We start from the raw sequence: 26,267 nt of genomic DNA, 5'->3' as shown, positions 1-26,267 counted from the left end.
ACATTAGAATAGTCTTTACAATAAGGACACTGGTTTGATTGATACAGCTTTTTCCTTGTAGGGAGAGCAATTTTCTAAATGTACTTGAATAAATGAATTCAGGCCACTGAATTTAATACTCATGCTTTTAACATATGTGGACTGGGTTAAATTCCTTAGATAGAAGGAGGGAGAGAGCAGGAACAGCGGACATAAGTACATCAACATTTACTTTTTAAAAATATTCTATAATAATTCTCACATATGCTATTTCCAGAAATAATTCTGTCAATAGTAGGCATTTTCTAGGTATTCAAAAAAAGGGAAGCTTAAGCCAGACTAAAAACTGAAAAGAAAATACATTTTTGGCAAGTTAACTTTCAGAGATTTAGGAGTCTGATCTCCAAAATAGGTTCAGCTGCAAACATGGCAGAAAGCAGAGATTAATTCATTTGCAACTGGTTATTTCATTTATGTTCACCCAGGGTAAAGGTTAGGCTGTTGGTTTTCAGCAAACATTCCTTATTATTTGAGGAAAGCAGAACTGATAAATCAGCTTGGAAAGGTATGCTGAAAATCATCTAACTTGATATATACCCTTTCCCCATACTTGCCTCTTGCATTTAAGACAATTTGTGATTATGAAGTTTGAGAATGATCTGGATAAATGTTATATTTGAGAACATAACAATAAAAGGATGACTACAACTAGGAGTTCATCAGCATGTTCAGAATAAAAATATTTTTGCTTTCAGAGATCTACATACTGAAAATGTGCTGACGTTTCCTCTGTCAGCTGGGGAATAGCACAGCATGACTTTCTTACTGGAAAAAGTCTGTCATGCTTTGTCAGAATTTTCTTATTCTTGACTGATCTCTTTATTATTATTATTACTATTATTATTATTATCCTATTCATTGTTTGTTATTGCAACAATTTTTACTCTTGTATTCATGCAGAAAAATCAGAAACAGCATATACATACACACATTGTGAATCGACTGCTAACTAGAGTTCTATTTATATCCACCCAACTGTTCTCTCTGTCAACATTTTTCTCTAATATTTATTTGTTATTTCAGTAGAATATGGTCCTTCTTTTCTGGCTGTTAATAAGGATGAAAAAGTATATTCACACCTCTTGACATACGAATGTCTATGGTCAGGAATTTTGACCCAGTGCTTCAAAAGAACAAGAAACACTGGTCTATCTAAGCATAAACTGTAATTATTGTACTATCTCTTTCCTAGAGATAACAGTTAACATTTTACCAAAAATAAATTTATAATTCCTTATCTGACTTCTATTCTTGCAGGGATCATATTAAATATTTTAGCTAGCTGTTTCAGAATGACAAAGAAGCAGAATAATGATATTCTTCATGAATTTGATTTTACCTATAGGTACAAATGGGAAATATCTCAGTGGATGCTTGTGAAAAACTTGTGGTAAGCAACTAAGAAGGTCAGAAAATGAGAGATAAGTATGAATCCTGGAAGTCAGATTGTAAAAGAGAGTAGAAAACTCAGAGACCCAAAGTACATTTGCCAATTATTTCAAAAAGAATTATTTAGGTTTCAAAAATTAAGGGCTTAATCAAAACATTTAAGAGCATTCATTTATAGACATTGATATTGACCTTGGCCAGAGTTGAAGAGTTTAATCTTTTAACCTTGAATATATTTCTTGTCATTTATACACTAGATGAAGAAAATCCAGGGGCCAATTTGATTCTGCCAGTAGTCATCTTAATGGAAGATTGTCTCATATTTATAAGCTGTGAAACTTAATGTATGAAACTTGTCATCTAAATTTAGCCCTCTAAAAGATAACTATCTAGTCCAAGATATTCTGTTGCTACAGTCAGGAGAGTTTCCATTGTGATGATGAATTATTCTATTTATTGTAAGCCATTATTTCAATATTAAGTGAACTGATTTCAAAAAAGTTCTCTTTCTCTCAGCACGGACTACGTAGAGAACTCAAATGGTTCTCTTACTCTAGATAGCTGGTTAAAATGCACTGCAACAAACCTCACCCAATATAACTGAAAGCTTTGAACTATTCTCTTTTTTTGTGCATCAATCCAGAATGCTTGTATATAAGCAAACAGAAAAGGAATTCTCACATCCCAAAATCTTTTCAATCTCGTATTTTTATCTGATGACAATGAAGTTTTATGTCACTAGTAGAAGCCCCTTCTCACTTCGGTTAAACAAAAGCCTGAAAGCTGATTCACTGTTTCTCCAGGCAAACTCAAAGGTTACCTCAATAGGAATCACAACATTTACTATTTTGTGAAACTTCTCTGTATGAATTGGATCATTCCTAAGCTCAAGGTTACTTTTCATGTTCTGAGATTTGGGCCTCTGAGACATTTGTAGCCTGGAGGGTAGGAGAGGGATATGGAGGATTTGCCTTGCTTCACTGCTTCCCTCTCGTTTATTTCAAAAAGAATCACAACTGGGTGCCTTCCCTGTTTGCACATTGTAGAGTAGTGCTCTTAAAACACCTGCCAGTGCTTCATGCACTGGCCTGTGTAATCCTTTCATCACCCTCTCACTTGAGCACAGTTCTGTTTTTCTTAGAGTGTCTTAGCTTGTGTACTAGTGCAGCACTTCAGATCTGGTCTTTGACTGTCCCTCTCAGAGGGATAATTAGGAACTATGAAAGCATAAACTCATTTTCACACATCACAATTTGAGGGCATTAGGAATTACAATTCCTCTTTAGAGAGCGTGTAACATCTAGAAAATAATGCACAAAACCAGTGAGATAGAACTACACTGGCATTTAGCAAGCTTGATAGCTTTTTTCTTTAACTCTGTGTCCTGGTTTTGTTAAAAACAAGTTTCTCTTTCAGTGAATTTTGCCTGTCAGCTAAAGACTTCATATTAACTGCATTTTCCTGGAGAACCAGACACATGTTTTGGTAAACATAGCAATGGAATGCAAACTTATTGATAAGCATGGATGGACATCTCGCGAGAGGGGCGACGAGAAACAAGTGACTAAGAAACTGACCAACTGTGTATAACATTCCATTCACGTGAATACTTCATATAAAAGTGGGAGATCACTAGGATCTCATTCCTTTTCCCTTCTGCTTATGGCCGACATTAGGAGAGGACCTTGCGAGTCGTCCCTGTGAACTGAGGCCTAGTGACAGACTGACTCCAGCTCCGGTTGGCTGCAGAGTCCAATCCAGGACTTTGGGTGCCGGCTCTGCAGTTGCTGAGACTTTCAAGATTGGTTTTGTATATTTTGTATTATTTTCTCTATTCTTATTAGTAGCATTAGTAAAACATCTTTAATTTTTCCAACTCTCTTCTCTCTGTCCTTCTTTTCCTCCCGAATAGCCTGTCCTTACTGGGAAGGGGGAGAGGGAGGCGCAAAGAGGGGGAAGTGTGGGGAGAGGGGGTTAACAATACATCTGCCAGGGTTTTATTGTCACCCCGCAATCTTAACCCTCGACACTCAGTTAGAGGTTAATCTCAAAATACTCAAATAGTTTTTGTGATGAGTTTTTATATAAAAAAAAAAAAAAGAGGGTGGGGAAGTGGTACCTTTATCAATACTTATTTTACCACTGTTATTTGTACTGATTAGGAGCACCTCTAGCTGACATACCATGACAAAATGATGTGCCAACAAAAGAATAACAAAATGAGATCGATCATCAAATGAGACTGACAATCATACAGTCTGCATCTTTTTAAGTGAGCTCCCTTCTCGTGTATGTGGAGTTTTTTCCACTGTATTGTGGCAGCAAGGTATTTCATATACATTCAACATTATCTTGACATAGGACTTATGTCCCAACAGAAAAATTCAGAATGAAAAGTCTGAATTTAATTGATAAAAGAGGTGCATCGTAAGCATCAGTAGTGAGAACTTGTATCAGTAATCTCTCATTCCAGTCTTGGAGGGCTATAACCTAAGTTCAATTGCTTATGCATTGTCTTTTGGCAATAATGTTATAGACATACAAGAACAGAAACCAAATAGGTTTTTCAGGAGAAGTAGTTAACAGAAATAGAGTATTTAACTTACTGTAAATGAGTGCAGGATCTTTGGCAGACGTGTAGAATGTCATATCTTTAATAACAATATTATCTTTGTAATACAGAATAGAGAGACTTAATTCTGTAGAACACCTACTAGTGATGTTCAAAAGGTTTCAGCACCAAATGTAACAGATACTGAAGTCTATCAGTATTTCAGGTTACTTTTTTCTGTTTTAATCAGATTGGATCTGCAAGTTTTTGAGCAAAAATATTATTTAAAGGAGTTATTACAAATAAATAAAAGCAATATTGCTGATTGAAAAATAAAACTTTCAGAGACAGTTTATTAAAAAATGTGCAGCTAACTCTAATTCTTTCCTGCTCTTTTTCCATACAAAGCATAGTATAAAATCAGTATCAAGTAGACTTGAGAACAAATCAAAATATACTAATTTACATTTTTCCAAGATTGCCGTCCTAAGAAGCATCCAATAGTGTATAATATAAAGAAAACAGCAAGTTCTGTGTTTTTAAGTGACATCACAATCTTCACTTAGGGTCCTCCTTTTCTAAATTAATTAGCACCATTACAACCACTTGTCTCCTCTAAAGACCTCTTGAAACTTAACTATTCTTTTTTCTGACTGAAACAATTAAATATGCTTTTATTCTATGTGTAGGTTTTATTTGCAATGCTCTCAATTTTTTTGTTAATTTCTAAGAAGAAGTCAGCTTCTCAGAGCAATAGGTTATCTAATAAGAGTCTCTAATCTTCCACTTTAGACTTCTATAAATTTATCCGAGGTAAAACTGGGCACCAAAGAACAGTTTAAGACCATGGACCTTGCTATCAAAATCAAGAAAGAATGAAAAATCTTGCTGCAGCAAATTATAAGAAAGTCTTCGAAGTACTTGGTAAAAATCAAATTGATTTTAATAACATCAGACTCACAGTTGGTGATTGGTTTTTCATTTGTTTGGGTTTTTGTTTGGGTTTTTGTTTGTTTGTTTCTTTCACAGATGAACTATATATTTATTTACTCATAAATTTATAATAGTAAAATTATGGCCTGGTTCCCCAGGTGCTGTAATATAGATCTGATGTTTTAAGAGAATTCAGACAAATAAAATCTATGATCCTATGATTCTATGAAATTTTGCAGCTTACATTACCAGAGGATCTAGATCAAAATTAATGGACCTTCTTTGTAAGTGTAAGGCTATGCATTAATAAAGTTGAAAGATCCTTGCTTTTTGGAAAACAAGTATTTCTCGTCTTTGACCTACTATCCGTTAAATGTGATGCTTGTTTTACCTTTTGATTTTTTGTTTAAATTCTGCATACATATATCTGATGCTTCTTGTTTTAATATTGGCATAACTTTAAAATGCTATACTGGTTGTATTTATCTCTATTTATTAATACTCGATAAAAATCACAGAAAAAAACCTAAAAATTCTAGCACTTCTTGGGACTGATGCATGAGCCTATATATAGACATTAATTTTAGAATGCCATTAACAACATTATGCAGTCCTTTTTCATTTAAAATCTGCTTGTTATCACAATATTTCCCAGGAACATATTTTACTGAATATAAAATTCACTTTCAGAGACATCACCTTGCTTGATGGATGGAAAATTAAATGCCAAGGTCAATCTGGTCTTATTATATTTTCCCTTCTAAGTACAACTGTAGTATGGCTGTTGAATGAGAGAACTTATTTTCAGTATTAGGTGTCAGCTGAGACACTACAGATAACATTGTTATCAACACTGGTAGTATGCCTACTACAATTTTTGTGTGCAATACAGTACCACCAAGAAGCCCAACTGACACAAAAATATGACATTAGGAATTGCAGATCCTCAAAGTGAAAGAAAATTTTACATTTTCAAAGTGTTTTCAGGTCGAGCAAATAATGTTGGAAATCTGCAGCAAGTGAAATTCCAGAATCACTAATAAAAAAAAAAAAAATCACTTACCAAGATCATTGAAAGAACTATTGAAAATCAGGAAGCTTCAGGACAAATTAGCATTAAACCCATCTAAACTAGATCTTAAAACAGTGTATGTCTTAGACACAGAATATTAATACTTACCTCAGGAAATGGCCTGAGAGCACAGAGGACCCATAAACAGATAATCATTAAGTCTTCATTTACCTAGAAGGATATAAGTTCACCCACTAAGATTTAAGCACATGTTTAAACACCTTGGTTAACTGGCATTACAAAAACTAGATATGTAAAGGAAAATAAGAGACTGGGAGGAAAAAGACACATTTATATTAAAAGAAAAAACAAGCAAAACTTTTCACAATATTTTTTTTTTACTTCGTTTAGATCAAGCAAGGTGGAAAACAGCCTTTCTTCTGCCTCTGTACTATAATTTGGAAAAGACTGAAACTATGTAACTGAAGAATATCAGTCAGTTACTACTGCATAGCAGTGTTCCTCCTCCTTAGATGAGAAATTGCTTCCCAAGCACAGCACAAAAAAAGTGGTGCCAGCTTGTAACCATGTTCCATAGTTTACAGAGTTTAGTCCAAAACTCAGCTGATGGAGTTTTATTAGAAATAAAGAATCAACTCTCTTTACTTCTTCCTCTACTGTATTTGAGGGGGGTTAGTAATTAGCAGAGGATTTTGCAGACAGCTGGAGGCAGAATGGTAACCTCTTAAGTGGTCTTACATCATTCTCCAAGTCTCATTCCTCAGTCATTAAGGCTGTTTATGTAAAGTCCTCCATTTAGTAGAGTTACGCCCTACAGATGAATCTTTTGGAACACCTTTGCTAGCAATTTGCTGTCATTGTTCAGAGATTAACAAATTAAATTTCTTATTGCATCAACTAAGTCAAAAATTAGGAGAACTGAAAGTGCATTCAATCTTACGTGTTGCTCACTGTTCTTTAGATTGTAAATGAAAGCATTTTGGAGCAGCAAATGACTCTTTAGACTGTATTTCTGGAGTGCACAGCGCAGAAATGGTTGACAACAGCTACAAGTGCATATAATAGTAATTGGACAGTATTCTGCAATGCCCATTTGCAATAGAGAGGACCAAGAAGGCCACCTCTAGCTCACAAATCCCATGTTAAAGCAAAAAATTCAGATGCAATTTCAGTCTTTTCCAATGTACACTAAAATGTCTGGAATCCTAGATTTACATCCTCACAGTGAAGAGGTGCACTTAGTTTACAGCTACAAAATGACCACTTACATTTATTGTAAACTCAAAAGGAAATCTGAAAAATCAAAGCATTTTTACACTTTTTTCTTTTGCTGCATTTTATAACAGCATAACTAGCAAGGAACTTCAGTAAAAAAAGGAAAAATACCATGATGATGGATTGGAATGTAATTCAAAATATGAGCTGCAGTTAAAAATAAAGTCTTTCTAAACATTGTAATGTGTTACTTTACTGTTTTAAAATGAAATACTTCCACTTTTGTGTTGAAGCAATATTTATCACTTCAAAATTGAAATTTTTACAAAAGGAAAATCTCAATGGAACTTAACAAAAAATTGTTTTCCATCAAATAGAACGTTTCTCTCTCCAGTGACTGTTCCCATCATCAGACTGAGGAATATTCTTGGTACAATCCTCTCAGCACCTCCTGATGTGTTTTGCATGGCCTGCCTAAATATTAACTCAAGAGTGAGAAAAGGAAAATGCGGTTCCTCTACTTAGTACACTTATTTTGGAGGGGGTTGGGAGGATGAATACCAAGAAATATTAAGTAGAACTGAGCACACCGGTGTCTTGGGTACCAATATATGCTTGTGACTCTGGAAAAGCTGAAGTAAATGAAAATGTTTTATGACTTATTTCTAAGTTAGTCTGAATCCATTTCATGCATTCAAAATATATTTGTTTTAGTGAAAAAAACAGAGGCAGCAAAATATTTGACTGATCCCCAATATTAGACTGCAAATTTTGAACTGGGCTCCCAAATTGGGAAGTAACTTCTTACATTTTCTCTAAATCCCTCTGTAGATCTAGCATTTATAGGTAAGGGTATGTGCCATGTGAGACCGTCTGGTTCATTGAGTTGTTTTGTTAAGCATTATTCAGTATAAAAGAGATAAAAAATAAGAGCCAGCCTGAATCTTGTAAGTGATAAAAAGGAGGAAACATGACTATGATGCATATTATGGGGTGTTTGAAGGGGCTTCTGGGACTGTGTGAAACTTATTATAGGATTTCAGCAGAGTCTTGTGGGTTTATGCAGAACTTACTATCGGATGTTTAGGGAAAGAGCCAAAGCAGGGAAAGGGTGGTGGTTGGGCTGAACTGGGAAGGAAAAAGAATGAGAAAACGAAAAGGGGCATGGATGGAAAGGGCTGCTTATACATTAGCAGGCTGATTGAGTCCTGTGTCTGATCACTGCAATCTATCCAATCTTATGATCAAATCGTATATTTATCTATGTATTCTATGCAATGTCAATCTTTATCTTACGTGATCACGTATGTTTCCTGCAAGATCTAAATGCCATCTATTGGAGAAACATTGGTGGGGCACAATGCCCCTAGGTCTAGCTGCCATCAGCTGGAGGGATAGGATGTGTGTTTGAACATGTGTTGAAAAGTCCTAAGTGCCAACATCTGGAGGTGGGGCTGTGGACCGCATGTCCCATAGGTAAAAGCAACAAGAGAAACCAGGTTGTGTGGGGGTCTAAATGCCAGCAATGGGAGAAAGAGCTGTGGGTCAGAGGGACAAAAAATGTAGTGCTGGGAGAGAGTACAGCATATATGTGTATGTATGAGAGGTCTAAGTCCCAACAACTGGAGAGACCTGGGTGCTGTTTTTATTTCAGCATGAGTATTTGTATACGTATATAGCAAACTTCAAGGTGGACTAGCTCTTAGACCTCCACCTGGAAAGACTGATGGTCTGAGCCAGTGACTGAGTAAGGAGGCTCAGGTCTGTGCATGGATCTTAGATGAATGTGGGAACTATGCTAATGTTCAAGGAATCTGTGAATGTGGATGTGCTTGTGAATCTGAAGGGTGATGTCATGAATGTTTTCACTAATGAACTTCAACTCTAATCTGTCTGTAAGAGCTCTGGCAGTGTTGTACCCGGGTGCTGCTGAAGGTGTTGCTCCATCTGTGGCAGTCTGTGTAGCTGGTGTATTGCTGACCTCTGTGAGTATGTGTGGGGGGAAGCAGAGAAAGTCCAGGTCCTGGAGCCTGCCAGTCTCAACAGGTCTCTTAACGTCCCTAACAGGTTTAGATTAGCTTTTCTTCTTTTTTTCCTGGAATCTCTATTTTTAGTGAGAATATCTGCCTAACATCACATCACATGACATAAGAATGTATACAGAATAGAAATTTTCCAATAGAAAGATAAAAATCCAAAGAAAAAAACCTAAAAGTTTTAACACAAAATTCCGTATTGCAAAGCTTCTTAAAGATGTGGACACAGGTGACAGGTCACTGTAAGTACAAATTAGCTTTTTTGAAAGGCCAAATATTTTCATTTAATCTATCAATTTACTATCAATTATTCTAATTTATTTAATCTTTACCATCCCAGTAAGTAAGATTCAGAAGAAGGCTAAAGATAAAATCACTAACTAATTACTTCCAAAAGCAGAACTGGTATGTATTGGATCCATATTAATGTTTTGACTTCCTATTTAATCTGGGCAGGCTTGGATACTTAACAAAAAGTCTGTTTTTCTTTGATAAATACTGCATTCTTGGACTCAGTGATTCAGAACATTTAATTTATATCTTGATGAAAATTGGCATTGTGTAGCTTGTTGTGTTGTGGTTTTGAACATTTAAAAATATAACTGAGAAGGGTTAAGTATCTAAGCTGCAGAGTACTACTTTGTAAACTTCCAGTAAATGTATTTACACTAAAGACATTTATCAAGGAGAACAATTTCTAACTGATATTTTGAACACCCCATATATTAATTGCAGGGCACTAGTTCAGACACCAACTGACAATAGTTTGATTAACTTTTGGAGAAACACGGTCATTTTATACAGTATATTAAATCAGCAGTTTCACTCTGAGGAGGGACAAAATGTCATAATAAAACAATTATGTTTTAAGTGATGAAATAGGTTGATCAAGAATATATTTGGTCATAAAACTTCATCTTCCATAATATATTGAAGAAATATTGCCAGTGGACTTAGTAATTCTTTATCAGCATGGTATTAGTTTTGATTTGAGAAGGACTGTGACGTATCATATCGTTAAAAATTTACATTTTTCTAGAAAGAGGAAACAATTTGCATTTATTAATGTTCCCTTGGGATTATACCTAGCGTATTTGGAGTAATATGATTGATTTATTTCATTGATTTAGTCAAACAAAGCAGCTTCAACTTTACAAAAAAAACTGGGACTTAATACTGGTTAACCTCAAGCATCAATCAATCATTTCAGAAAGGACACTTTAAATTATCACTCTGATAATGAGTGAAAATGAGAGACTGACTTTTCATATTTGTTCTGAATGGTTATTTGTTACCTAAGTTATGTTCATCCTACTTAAATTTAGTCTGTTGACTAAAGTAGAATCAAAACAAAGCTATTTATTTGCATTAATCAGCAATATATTTTCGTTTCCTAAGACTTACTGCAGTGCTATTTTCAACTTGAAGTTTTAATCCAAATATGCCAAATGACTTTATGAACAGTTATATTTAGATGCAATATTTTCTAAATTTAGAACTTGCAAGAGGAAAATGAAATAGGTTAACCATTACTTGCCAAAAATTCCTCCATCAGATATTATGCCAGTGCTGATGTGCAGTACTTATAGTACAAGGATTCCTACAGATTAAGAAATTCAAAGTTCCTGGAACTGAGCTCCCATCTCAAAGATAGTCTTGAATGTGCAAAAGGATAGAAGCACATGATTCCCAGACATGTATAACCCTGTATTTTTCTTGTTATTTTTATCAAACATTGAAAAATCAGAATCACTAAAGCGTTCCACTGGAAACACATGCTCCCATAACTGTAGCAGAGGAACAGAAGGAAGGAACTTGTGGGAGTACTCCATTTCATTTATGAAAGACTCAGACTCAGGTGAGAATTAGCATAGCATTAGAAATGTTATCAAGTCTCATACCCTACTGTTGACAGTGACCGTGTTATATAATCATTTTATAAACTGACAAAGTTCCATCTTCAAAGTGTGTTAGCTCCTAGAAAACTGTCCCCCACTCTGAAAGTCTTTTTGCTCAAATGAAAGCAAAGAATGTTTCATAAACAGTTTCCCAGATAAATTAACATCCAATTTTTCACGCCTTTCATGATTTTCTGTAGTTAATCAGACTTAACTGTCCTTGAAAATTTGCATGCCAACCATTAATTTTAAGATTTTTTAAGTGCATGCCTGTTTGTGTTTGGATGTTTTATCCCTGTAAAATACCATTTGCTTCTCAGGTTAGAACTGGCATCTCATATATATTGGTTATCACTTACCACTGGAATCCACCACTGAAAGCTACAGACCTTGTATCACATTTCCCTTCATCACACAAAGCAATGCAATGTGACTTTTACATTTCTGTAAAATGTATTAGAGTTATCCCAAAGAGGTGAAGGAAGAAAGTATCTGAAACACATGCGTAAAAAGAATTCAGGTTTCCCGTTGACTAGGAACAAAAAGTGTTCTAAAATTTTCACATTTCTGGCAGATTTAGCTTGTCTACAACTAACTACTGTAGTAGAGAAATGGTTCACAATAAGATGAGATCAGTCAGTTTTTAACACTGCTTTCAGAGGTGTTTCTGCTGAGCATGCAGCAACTTAACAAATATAACTAGTAACTTCGAGTCAATTTTCTAATAATCATTATGTTTGCTAAATTATATTTGTGAGTATGAACCTTCACTTTTTAATTATTGTTACAGAAAATCATGTCAATTATACCATCCACAATGAACCTGCTGAACTTCATTGAAGAAGAAAATCTAAACAATTCTTATAGGTACATATATGTATGTCACTCTAATAAAATACAGCTCCTAGTACTGTTAATTTACTTCAAGAAGAGAAAGTGATCATATGACTTGAAGAAAAGTAGTGATGGGTTTTCATTTAAATTCTAACAGCCTCAGATATTTTACAGAGATAAAAGGCAGGTAATACAAAATCCTAAATGGGAAATAAACCAATTAATTTTATTACAGAAGTCTGCAACTAAGAGGAAAAGGGTTTGTAACACACAAACATCTTTCAAAACCAGCCAGAATGGACCAGGACCTGAAAATGGACCACTATTCATTGGTACAGAGGCAGGTTGTCCCCTCAGTCACTGTGGCACCATGTGATGTGGAGAAGCTGTAGCTCGTTGGTGGAAAATTTGTCCAATTGAATAACAATGAATTTACCTAGCTCTCAGGAATGCAATTTAGCAGCAGGATATCAATATGTCCTTGGGATATGCTGCTGACACAGCAATCCCAGGACACCTTTGTCAGCTGAGCATAAGAAGAACTGTCCAAACAAAAGTCCTTGCAGTTTTAAAGTTGTGAAGCTACCAGAAGGCCTGCTCATATTCCCTTAAATTGTTTCATGGCCATCTCTGTTCTTCATTTGCAATCACAATTTGCAGACTTAGAAATTACTTTTCCCATTCAGTTGTTGATCCTTATTTGCTATTGTCCCAGCTCTAGCATTTAGGACAATTAGGGATATTTGGCAGACTAGCTATGGTGACAATGTGCTTCATTATCATGAAAGCAATGATGATGTCATAAGTGTTGAATATGAACATTACTGAAAGAATCAGACAAAACATAGAGATATTTAATCAGCAATGATGAGCAAAGTAATTCAGCAAAAGATACAATGTCTTCAAATGAGGCTTATGAATTGCATTTTTTTTTCTAAAAAGTATACTGGAGTGCAGAATTGCCCATTAAATACAAACTCAGGAGACACATCCCCTGCAGTTGATCTGCACAGACAAGTAGAAACAGTTCAGTCTGACAATGAATTTCTAATCAGTGACCTGACAATTTGTTTCTTACTTGTTGCAGATGTTTCGTGTAGCATTTTCTGCATATTGAAGATCAGCTGTTTCTGTGATTTTGCATATATTAGTAAAAAAGTTTAGCCTACTGCACTTAAGAATGGAACTTCTGAAGGAGTGAAGTGTAGCAGGGAAACTGAACATGCATATCTGTTACCTTGCCAAAGATCTTTTCTTACATTACTGATTAGCAACAAACCAAATCTCTTTCACACAGCTATCTTTTACTCTTCTATTATATAACACCTTTTTAGTCAGGAGAACAAAGCTAAAACTTCTAAATGCGGTGAGCCAGCCCCCATTATCAGTTTGGCAAGGAAGCCCCTATGGGTTTATCTTACAGAAATCCAGACCTGTTCGTTCCTGTTAAGCCTGAAATATTAAAAATCCTTCCATCACTCTTTCTAAAGAATATCCATGTTCCTATGAGACTACATAACACATTATGAGTAAAGAATCACCCAGAAATAATTAGGTAACACTGTGAACCATCCATCTGAGTTCATCCTGCACTTCTGCATCAGTCTGAAGCAAATTATCCTGTTTCAGATCCTAAAAAGAGCCTGTGCCCAGGAATAACATTTTTTGGTAGGCCATCCTATTTGTGTGAAAAGAAAAATATGTCCCTTCTCCCTACAAATCATAAAGCTCTTCTCTTTTTATACCTCCATGTGTACAACACTATCTCTATTATATAATTTTTCAAACATAGAATTAGTTTCACAACAATTATTAATTAACCAGTTGTTTCATTCAGTGAATAAATGTAATGGTTAGATTATATTCCCATCTGTGAAAATCCAAAATGATCCTCCGAGTGCCTGAAGTCTATTTTACTTTTGGTAGAGAAGTTCTCTGAAATTTAAAAGTTCTTCTAGTGAAAGTAAACACAATAACCTTTTCCATATTCATGCCTATTTAATGTTTATATCCCATTACAATTCATGGCTATCTTTTGCTCTATCTTGTAAGACAAAATCAGGCACGTGTACTGAAGGTACTAGTACATACTTTAATAGAAGAATAGCAAAACTGAGTTGATATATACAAGAAAGAGTGAGGTTTAAGTACGTCTTCCAGCCTTATCTAATAGTTCTAGGGTGAGTACAAATTATTCAGCAGATTATTTTCTATTAGAGAAAAGATCTCTCTTCCATTTTTTGAAATTTCAGGGTGATATTTTTCAGTCCCTGGAGAAATAGGAATACCAAGCAGTCTAGATTAAATTGTTCTAGGTCTAATGAAAGCAAAGACAACTCTTGACCTTGGATTCCCAGTTCTTACTGCTTGCTGTTAAGAAGTTCCCTGCACATCTTACTAGATTTTTTAAAAATAATTCTCTAGCCATAAACAATCCAGGAAATGAAAAGGAAGCCATGAGACAGGGAGAATCAGTATACACAAGTTCAAACTAACAAGAGCCTTGTTGGAGCCTCTGTCCTGCAAGGGGTAGTTTTAGTGTATACTAAAATCATTAAAGGCCATTTAACCTGAAATATATTCACTGAATATATTTAACCATTTAACCTGAATATATTCACTTCCCATATATTTGCATTATATGCTCAGCTGATTCAATGCACTCAGGGTTCCTTCAACTGCATTGCAAAAGTAAAATGCAATAGTATGTTGCATAGTATAGATTTTTACAGTTTTGAAGGTCTGTATTTCAAAAGTGGGACTAGCTTCATGTGAGGTGGATACTGTGGTTTCTTTATCCTGTCCCCATTGTAGGATGATCAAGGTGTGCAAAAACATAAGATAAATTGTCACAAACTATTGCCCAATAATTTAAGGTAAGCTGAAATTTTTGTTAATTTACCTTCACATGCCATTGCAGTATCCAAAGGAATTTGTATTTGCCTTTGAACCAGATCCTCTATTCCACCTCGTAAGCTATCATCTGTTACTTTATTCTCAATAAGTATGTGGCATTTGGACCACACCTCCACCATCTGTATTAGTTGTGCTAAACAGCTCTCCATGGATCCTTGGCCAAGTGGTACAGACTGTTGACGGCCTTTATGTTAAAGTCCATGCCCTTCAAGGTAGATCACATTCATACTCAATATTGCAAGAGTGCTTCATGGAGTGAGCACAGTTCTCTCATTCTTTAAGTTTAGACTTTATTTAGGCTTGCATTAGCCCTGACAGTGTGAATCTGCACTGCCAGCTCAACTGGGAAGTCAGCCCTGATAATATATTTTCAGAGAATTGTAACAGGCAAAAGGATCAAAATCCAGCACAGATCACAATCATACTGTATTTGGAAATTGCATGAGTCAAAGAAAATGCTTTGGTCTAGCCTGAGTTTCTCTGCCTGCCTTGAAACTGTTCAGTTCCTACCTTGGAGCAGAGCTTGAATATGAAGTAACAGATATAACAAGGACAACTGGAGGTCAAGACCACAACCTAGCTGATGAACAGAAAGTACATGATCTTGATGGAACAGGTTACCCAGATGAGACTAAGAAAATGGCCTGATCTTTAAATGTGTGATTTGGTTTTGTCAAAGCAAAAGATATTACCCTTTGCAGTTATTTATTTTTATGTTGTTCTCTCTTTTCTCAAATCTTCCTTAAATTACTCTGCCTCTTCTAATTATATCTCCCTTCTCAGATATGAATCCTATTCTGAGGTTTTCTACATAATTTAAGTAGACTTAACATTGACTCTTTAGAGGCCTTACTTGCTGAAATTTGGGCAGTTTAGCCTTTTAGAAGTTTTCTTCACTAGAATACACCTGAACTTCATTTATAATAAAAGTGTGATGGTACTGCGAATTTTTCAACTCAGAGCAATGTAGATATAGCATTCTGAAAGGGTGATATCAAGCAGCTGCAACTGTGTTAATGGCTTGTTCCTCTCCCATCTTTGTCACATGCAGATGTCTGAGAGGCAGCCTGTGGACAGCCTGGGTGAGCATGTTGGACAGCAGACTGACCTGCCAGACATGTAGTGCCCCGTGTATTCTAAAAGCAGGGACCTAACAGTGCCTGGGCCCCATCCTGCAGCTGCTGCTTGCAAAACGAACATATCTCCTCTTGAGGGGCTCCTTCCCTGACAGTCTAGGTATAGCCAGTGGTATCCAAAATATAGCTGGCTTCACCCAGGTCTTTGAAGAATAATTAAGGTCGAGGAATTCTGCTGTTGAAGAACCAGACCTGGTTTTATGAAACAATCTGTCTGTGCATCAAACCTTTAAAAGTCCTAATTTTGGACATTTTTTAAAGTTAATATGTGTATTTAAGGCTTTTTAAGATGTATTTAATTATCCTTTCTATTACTGTGTGTCATTCAGAATCATTCTTATATCCAAACAATACACTTACACATTTTACAGCCATGTCAATAAATGGATAGAAATACATTTTAAGCTATAAATAAGGATGTGATACAGTTATTAAATAACTTGGTAGAGGAATGCTATTAGTTCTTTCAGTTTTCTTTCATGTATAGGAAGACAGTATCTACTACCCTTATCTGTGAGAAAAAGAACTTTTCCCAATGGCAATTCCAATAGTAAATCAAGGAACTACCGTACTGCAGTGTATATCAAATATCCATAAATGATATAGAAGCTTCCAATATATCCTTGCATATATAAAAATATGTATCAGTTTTTGAAGGTAAGACTTATTGGTGATAAACAAGACTGGCAATGGGACCAGCAAGGACATATTCTTTCAAATTAAATTAGTGGTTAAATAGGATCAAGTAGAGGCACTTTGGAGTCACTCAGTTGAGGCCCTTAATCTATAAGAAATATGATTTCTCTCAGAACCTTATCAAACTCCATCTTAAAAGGTTTCAAAATGTTATTTTTAAGGTTTTAGCAGGACCTCACAATTATTTACATCCAGATTAAATATATTAATGTCTAGTTGCTTTTCTCAGGTAAACCCCAGCCTTTCTTCAGTAAATGCCTACAAAATAATGTAAAACTTATTAATAGGACATATTTAATATTAGATTATGCTGTGAGAAATTGTATGGTGCCATAGATATACTGTAAATACATCATACGATCTCACAGTATGCCCTGCTACCATAATTGCTACTTTATATGTTTTGATTACTGGGATAGAATATCCTTTAAATATAACCAAAATGCAGAAATTAAAACATAACATATTTTTTAAGGAAAAAATATAACTAAATAGGAAATCTGTAAGGCATTCTAGTTTGAAATAATTTTCTGTAGGAAATTTCAAATATGTATAATAATTTTCTTGTGACTTGATGTGAAAATAAGTTCTGAACTGTTGAGTGGAAAATGTAATCATGAGTTTCAAACAGTTCTGAAGGAGAATAATTCACCTTATTTTTCTTTTTTTCTTTTTTTTTTTTTTTCCAGTAAAGAAAGGCTTAAGAATTTGCAATGTCAGGGTTGATATGACTCAGTTACTATTTTTCAGGTATAAGAGGGATATAGTTTTTGAGTAAGATGAAGGCAAAAGGCCTAAATGTCTTCAGCCAAATTATTTTGTTGTTAGTCCATAAATCAAATATATATTAAGCTGAAATAGAATGGTTGATTCTAGAAATAGTCAACGCAAATCTCAGAAATTATTATTTAAAAATGAATCAGGTAAAAATACAAAACATTTTTTGAAGTTGGTAAACTTGTTTTAGAAATGACACTTACAGATCAGTAGCTCAGAAACTTGATATTTAAACACAGTGCACCATAAAAGCATAATGTTGCTAAATCTCATCACTGAAAACTGTCAAGGAAATCTCTGAATGCCTTGGGTCAAAGGAAAAAGTGATAAAAGCAACAGAATGGAACACATAATAAACTTCTTGCTTACATACAAACAAAGTAACAGAATAAAATATTCAACAGTAGAGAAAATTACTGTAGATGGCAGAAAAAAAAAAGCACAGCAGCTTAACACTAACCAGTGTACCTGTACAGAACTATGATGACTAAAATTTGTGCCAAGCTGAAGTAAAATAGAAGGTCCTAATGAATGGCTGTGAAACACAAATATTGAGATGGTATGCTTATTGCTTACACAGTTTTCTGTGAGCTAGAAGACCCTTTTCCTGTTAAAATATAGCTATGTGTTTTAATATTACTTTGGAAAACACTAATTTAAGCTTTGCCAGCAAGTTACTTTGCAAAGAATCCTACTGAAAATCAAAAACTGATTTTGCATTTAGTACGTTATGATCATAGTCTTGAAGTGATTCAAAACTTTTTAAACACAAGTATTTCAAACACAAGTATGTTTTAACAAAACTACGTCTAAAAAAGAGATTGAGAAATGTACTTTTTAATTGAACAGTATTATCTAGTTTGTCCCCATGGCCCTGACTGGGCCGTTTTTTTAAGCACCTTCCAGCGGGACCAGTTTAAAATAAGTACATTCTTAAATATCTTGCTGAACCAGCATTTCAATGACTACACGTCAGTAAACATTACCAAATTAGCTGCTATACTTTATCACAGAGAGGATCCCTTTCAGTTTTAGGACAAAGTGATTTTTTGGGGTCCAGCTATGGTGCTGTACTGGGTCTAAGTAACCTCACTGTGAGCCTAAGACCTGAGTAGGTGATGAAGGAAGAGCCATCTGTCAGGGCACACCAGCCTGGTGTCTACATTAAGGAGAGGTAGATATGGTAATTTTCATCCTTGACTTACAATCTGTTCTGTAGTAGTGCAACACTCTCTTCCTTGCACTGCAGCTTTACCATAAGATGGTATTGTAAGAGTATGTGGAAACAGAGTGGCTGCTCCTTTAAGAGTGTGTGGTCAAGGATCTTTTTTGGTGCAAGGAAGGAAGAAGCTATAAGCAAGAACATGCAGGGACACAGACCTGATGGGCAAATGATAAGGGATAGAGTGATGAGACCTAAATCTGATCAGTGACACTAATTGATGAGGGCATGTGAGGGTGTGAGAAATATTATTTCAGTGAGGTTATCTGATCAGGGAACATGTCACTTGGGAAACTAAGGGGAAATGGGGAGATGAGAAACAAAAGACACAGACACACAGAACTGACAAAACACAGATGGAGACAATGACAAGAAATGAACCTCACCAGTCACTCTAATTGATGAGCTGTCAAGGCAGGTAGCACTTCTAGGACGATCCACCTGGACTTTGGAACTGATAAGACTGAAAACTGGCAGAGACTCAGACTCGGAAGGGTGGGGGAGTGGATGGAGCTGTGCAGACCCATGGGGGTTGTGCAGGAGAAGGGGGAGCAGGGAGGAAAAAAGACAAGGGTAGACAGAAAAGGGTGTGAAAGGGGACTGTTTTGTGTAAACCAGCACCGCTTGGTATGCTGGCTGAGCCCCGCACCTGATCATCACTATTTGTCTTATCATCTTATTAACTCTTTTTTTAATGATCTCTCTGCATAATCTCACCCCCTATCCCACATGTATGTGTGCTGCCAGCTACTGGTGAGATCTGTGTGTGTGTGAGTGAAAACTGGTGGCAGCTACTGGAGTCAGAGCAGGGGTGTGGGCACCCCTGTCATGTGGTGTCAGCTGTTGGAGTGAGTGGGGTCTCAGTGCCAGTGACTGGGGTGAGTGGCATCTTCAATTTCCAGCCTCTGGGGTCAGAATATTGTCTGTCCTGAAAACTAGCTACTGGGAGAGACCAGTAGGAGTGAGGTAAGGGGCTTGGTGTCAGTGGCTGGAGCATGACTGCAGGTCACAGCCTGAGTGCTGGGTACTGGCTACTGGGAGGCAAATGTCTATATCTTCCTCAGACCTGGTTTGTGTGTGGGTGTGTGCATCTGTATTCGCTGACAAACTTGAAGGTGGACCCTCCAATGAGTAAGGGAACTTCAGGCTCACGATGGGGTATCAGACAGGCAGGGGTCTGTGCTGGTACACCCAGAAAGACTTCAGAATGTGGAGTACAACTGGACAAGTGTGTGTGTAAGTTTACTAGCGAGTATCAAGCTGGACCAACCAGTGACTGGGGACCTGTGGGGTGGGTGAGGGGACCGGGAGCTGGGCAGCGGAGCTGTGTGGGCAGAGGGGCCATGCTAGTGCTTGGAAGATCCACAAATATGTGTGTGTGCTTGGGAACATGGAGAGTATTGTGTGTGTGTGCCTGCACTAGTGACATGTCTCTGCCAGCTGGAGAGGAAGAGGACACAGCTGTCCATGCTTGTGTTTTATGTGAGCCTATACATAGGCTGGAAGAGATACCCATGGTCCTAACATCCTATAACAGGCATTGCCTTCCATTGTCACATCTACGCAAGTGTTCTAGTATGAACTGAGAGCCACCATTGGACCCTGACCCATGAGCAGCTTCAGTCCATGGAGGCAGATTTCAAGCTCCTCCACCATTTGTGATGAGCCCAGAGACTTATGTCCCCCTCATTCTCCTCAGGCAGACAAAAAAGATACGATATCAGATAATTATGATTTTCTCAGCATCATCTCCTGCAGAGCAAAACCAGACATCTAATCTGAGATGAGGAATTAAGTTCCTAGCTCTTAGGTGTTAAACAGACTATAACATAATGTTACCCATTAGACTAATCTCCCCACACTTCTCCTGCTGATCACACCTATATTATTTCTACATAGGTGAGTATTCTAATGATTATTTACCGTTTTATGTACCCACACTTTTTCTGGTAATAATTTCTATCTTGAGCAGATTGCTTATATTTTACTGTAATTAAGGTGGCTAACACCTAAACAGCATAGCAAACCATGAAATTATTAAACAAGTGGTAACTTATTACAGAATAACATATTAATATTATGCTGAATTAAGAATAATTATGAAGTTATTAATTCTGCTTTTTAAAAACTTCATGAATAATTAAGTGGTAAAAATGTCACATTACATAAATGATACTATTCTGCTATATATTCTCTTCTGCTCTTTCTGAAGGTGTGCACTATATATTTGCACAGTGTTATTTAAGAAGGGTTTAGGATTAACAAAAAGCATAAAAAAGTAGATTTTTTATAGTGAGGTTACACTTGTTGATGTATCCAACTCCAAGGTTTCCTGTACAGCTAAGAAAACATTCACGCTTGCCTAGAGAATGTAAGAGATTTCTAATATTTGAACTTGTTGGAACAACAGCAAAATTGATAGGGTTGAGTGTCTATGGGAGAGAATCAAGGGGAAGGGTAACAAGGCAGATATCCTGGTGGGAGTCTGTTACAGACAACAATAAATGTTTCTATAAATATATCAGTAACAAGAGGAGGGTTAAGGAGAATCTCTATCCCCTGATGGACGCAGGAGGAAACACAGTGACAGAAGATGAGGCAAAGGCTGACGTACAAAATGCCATTTTTGACAGTTGGTCATGAGTGGTGTTCCCAGGGCTCAGTAGTGGGGCAAGTTCTGTTTAATAACTTTATCAGTTATCTGGATGAAGGGACTGAGTGCACTCTCAGTAAGTTTGAAGATGACACCAAGTTAGGTGAAAGTGTTGATGTGTTGGAGGGTAGGATGGCCATGCAAAGGGATCTGGAGAGGCAGGATCATTGTTCTGAGGCCAATTGTATGAGGTTCAACAAGGCCAAGTTCCAGGTCCTGCACTTGGGTCAAAACAACCCCAGGCAGTGCTACAGACTCGGGGAAGCTGCGTGGAAGAAAAGGACCTGGGGTTGCTGGTCAATAGCCAGCTGAACGTGAGCCAGCAGTGTGACCAGGTGGCCAAAAAGGCCCACAGCATCCTGGCTTGTATCAGAAATAGTGTGGCCAGCAGGACTAGGAATGTGATTGTGTCAGTGTACTCGGTGCTGGTGAGGCCCCACCTTGAATCCTGTGTTCAGTTTTGGGCCTCTCACTTCAAGACATTGAGGTACTAGAGGGAGTTCAGAGGAGGGTGATGAAGCTGGTGAGGGGCCTGGAGCGTGAGTCTTATGAGGACTGACTGAAGGAACTGGGGATGTTTAGCCCGGAGGAAAGAAGGCTGAGGGGAGACCTTATCACTCTCTATAACTACTCAAGAGGAGGTTGTGACATGGAGGGTGTTGGTCTCTTCTCCCAAGTAGCAAGTGATAGGACAAGAGGAAATGGCCTCAAGCTGTGCCAGGGAAGGTTTAGATTGTATATTAGGAAAAAATTATTCACAGAGAGAGTTGTGCATCATTAGAACAGGCTGCCCAGGGAAGTGGTGGAGTCACCATCCCTGTAGGTGTTTAAAAGGCATATTAGTGAGGTTCTTAGGGACATGGTTTAGTGCTAGATTTAGGTTATGGTTGGACTCAATGATGTTAAGGGTCTCTTCCAACCAAAATGATTCGGTGATTTTCACAGAATTTTATAGTGACCTTCCACAGCAACAGAAAGCATGTTAAGAATATTTGCAAATGTACATATAAGAGTGCTATGTTTTTTTTCTGCACTAAGGAAAATACCATATGGGAATATAGCATAAGAATTTTAAGGAGATTAGTTGTAAATATGCTCAAGTGGCTGCAGCTGTGGTATAGAAAAAGCACATACATCACACTAATTGTTTTACTGACCTTGTGTGCTTGACAAGTAGAACCTCTGCGTTACATAACATAGGCCTGTGAGAAACTCTAAGGCATCTTATCATTATGCCTGAGATTCCTGTTTTTTTGGGAGAAAAAGCAGAGCACAGGGCAAGGCTGCACCTACTTGAAGCCTTGAAAACCAGATGAACACAGCAAGCCCAGTGATCTTCTACCAGGGCTGAATTCTACAACGCCTGTGTCTCAGCTTGTGTCATCTCTGCCTGGGAGCATAAGTGCTGCTTTGGAGATCCCCCAGTAGTGAGGTAACTAAAATAAATTTGCTCTTTGCAATTGCATTCATGGCCTCTGGCTCTTCTTGGGACCTGTCTCTATTGACTTACATGTTACTCTGGCCTTTCTGAAAGTATATGGATTTTACTTATGTATCATGTGGGTCTTTGATCTTTGGTATGCAAATGGATGTTCAATATTTATTGGAGTTATGGATAAGAAGGCAGAAAAGTAAATACATTTTGAAAGTTCTTTTTTAATTCAAGTCAAAGATCTGGGCAGAAGAAAGATCAGATAGATATACAGATGCTATCATACTAGTACTGTGCAGAATATGTATTTCAATCTCCAAATATACTTTTCTTGGACCTGATCCACACTCTGTTTTATTCCAGTAGAGACAATTAATTTCAATCAACTTTATACACATTTATATGATGTCAGATCATGTTTTAGCTTGAAAACCTATGGTGATGAAAGGCTAATAGTCATCACTAAGCTATGTTTTTTGTCACAGAAGTGTCAGAGAAAAATGGAGTTACTGATGTTTAATTAAGAGATAGGGAGGTATTCTGATGCTTGGGAAGAATGAGAGGCAGCTGGAAAAAAATGATGGATGTTTCTGCTAGAATAGTCATTAGCACAATTAGAAGTGCCACTGGCATTTAGTGTGGTATCATTAGGTTTTAAAACTAACAACTTAATGAAATAAATTTGTGTTATCTTTTATTTCGCACCATGAGGCAACTAGGGACAGCATCTTTATACACACTTGCAATCATGTTTCGAAGTTGCCTTCATGGCCTTTTCCTTTAACATCAAAGTTCAAATGTTACAATTTCCAATTCTAGAAAAAAAAAAAAAAAAAAAGAAAAAAGTTGGCCACAAAGTATTCTGAATTCTGAGCATAAGAGGTTTCCACTTTTCCATTCCTTCATATATATTGATTTTAATGACATCAGTTACTTCATTACACCCTGTCTATATCAAGGAAAAAACATCAGTAGTTTTCACAGTGATGGCTGTTAAGGTCAATATGTAACTTCACAGTAATATTCCAAAAGAAAATTAGGAGAACAAAAAAGTGAAAACTAGAAGAAGAAAAGTCTTGTGTAAAATTTTTCACCACCAAATCAACATGGTACATGCACATATCAGTTGCAGAAGTAACATGAACTCAGTCAAGCAGTGACAGAGTTGATGCAGGGTTAGTGCAGATGTGCCATCACTGCTCTGGGGGCAGCACCAGGAGTATAAAGTAGGGCTTGCAGTTGAAAAAGATATATTCTTCATGAGAGGACAATGGCAAGACAAAGTTAAGCATATCATACATCATCTCAGAAATGGTAAAGAATGATCAAAAATATCTGACAAACTAGTGCCTGTCCATAGATTTCTATAGCTTCTCCCCCAAGCTCAATTGCAAATAACTGTCCCTGCCATCTCACCTGAAGTTCCCAGAAGTGCCCACCTGCCAGGCTGTACCTTGTTACAGAGAGATTACAGCACATGAAATAATGCTAGTGAAGAAGAAATTGGAAATGCCTGCTGAGCTCAGCAAGTGAAAACTAAAGAGGTAAGATGAACAAAAGGAGCTTAGGAATCATTTTTAATTCTACCATCTGGATCAACCTCCTGCAGCTCAGCTTGGCAAACATCCCTTGTTTCCAGGCCTGCTGAGATTTACTTATTATCGTTTCTTAAGTGGCAAACCTAAATGACCATTTGTTCTGCAAGGACTTCTGGTTCCTTCTCCAAATTTTGTTGCACATTATCTGGAATACTATTTTTTTTTTAATTGTCTACAAAATCCTGTGGTTTTACCCATGGGAGATGGGTTGACTCTGCTCATGGTCACCACACGATGATCTCCTCCCTTGCAGAGAATCAGCCTTGGCTTACCTCAGAAGGCCCTTTATTCTCACCTTTCATGTTCTTCCATCATAAAGAACATTTTCATGAACAGCACGTTCAACGGTCTTTCCTAGTTTGTATCTTACTTTGGGTCTCCCTGACCCCTGTTGTTTTCTTGTTAATGGAACTCACTTAAATTTCAGTCTGCAAAGAGTTATTTAACAGATTGTGTCTTAATAGCCATTTAATTTTTTACAGCAAATAAATTAACTAAGCTACATCTATTCTGAAGCCATTTGAAGCAGTTTCCTACCAATGCCTTCACTGTTTGTGTTAACAAATGTTCCCATCTTTCAGCATGTAAGTGGCAAATAAGAGCTTACATATTTCATATATTATCAGTTCAGTCATGCCACAAAACAGTTTGTATTCCTGATCTCTTCTCTTTCAAGACTCAAAGTTAGCAGCATGAAACACTCATGGCATTTTATTATTATTTTTTACTTTTCTCCCTACATTATATTTCTTCCCAACTTCCAACAATAGCAGTGACATATTTGATGAAGTCCTAACTCCATTTGCAATTATGCTGTAGATTTTATCTTTGCATCTGATTCAAAGCTCATTGAAACCAATAGAGACCGTCAATTTCTGTTGTAGAACTATGTTCCAGTTTAATTTTGCTTGAGTGTATTATAGGGCATTTTTCTATAATGAGAATTTATTGTACTTTCCTCTCCACACATCACTCAGAAGTGGTTGTGCCTCATCAGAGGACCACAGAGGTTCCAATTAATTTCCTTAATAATGTAAAAAAATCAGAATAAGTTCATGACAGATATAAAACATTGCATGGAACAGGACACACTCCTCAGCATCCCTGACAAGGAACTTGAAAGGTAGAACAGGAATGAAATTGAATGGACTACTTAGTAACAATGATAGCAGTGCAATTTGCTATCCACTCACTGACAAAAATAACATATTTTGCACATCATCTGTACATCCTTGTATAAGTCTACAAGCAAATAAAAGTCTGTATAATGAAACAATACAAATTTGTTTCTGAAGTAGACAGACATGTCTCCTGTACTTATAGGATCTTTGGAAACTGTTAATGGTACTGTCTGGGTACTGCAGCTTGAAAAGGAGAACGCTTTCCCACATATATGGCAGAAGAAGATACCATAATTATTTGAACTGAGTCCAGCAATATTCCCTTGATATCTTGCCACTCAAAAAAACAGGGAACCATTGCTATATACCCTGAGAAACCTGTAAGAACCCCCACCTGTCATTAATTTTGTGTTAAAAGATGTTCAGATTGTAGACTTAAATGTTATTGGTAGATGTAAGCAATTTTCAACATGTTGAATGGTAATCTAGTATCTTCTCAGTAAGGTTGTGATCATTTGTTTGTTTGTTTTCCCCTTTCTATTTATAGAAATCAGTTCTTAAATCCAGAAAAAAAAAAAAAAAAAAAAAAAGCTTAATAGCTGTCTGTAATCACTTCAGTGTGCAAGTTTATAACAAATAATTAAATAATTTCCAAGAAGATCATTGTCTTTCCTTATATCTTCTGTACCATTTATAGCTCAGAGAAGCAAGATTTGGGATACCACTTCCAAGGTTTAATCCTTTCTGGTGCTTCCCAAAGTATTTTCTAACTTCAGTAATTCAACACC

Source organism: Streptopelia decaocto (assembly GCF_964273445.1).
Source record: "Streptopelia decaocto genome assembly, chromosome: 2".
In the NCBI taxonomy this organism is placed as follows: Eukaryota; Metazoa; Chordata; class Aves; order Columbiformes; family Columbidae; genus Streptopelia; species Streptopelia decaocto.
This window is presented reverse-complemented; position numbering follows the sequence as displayed.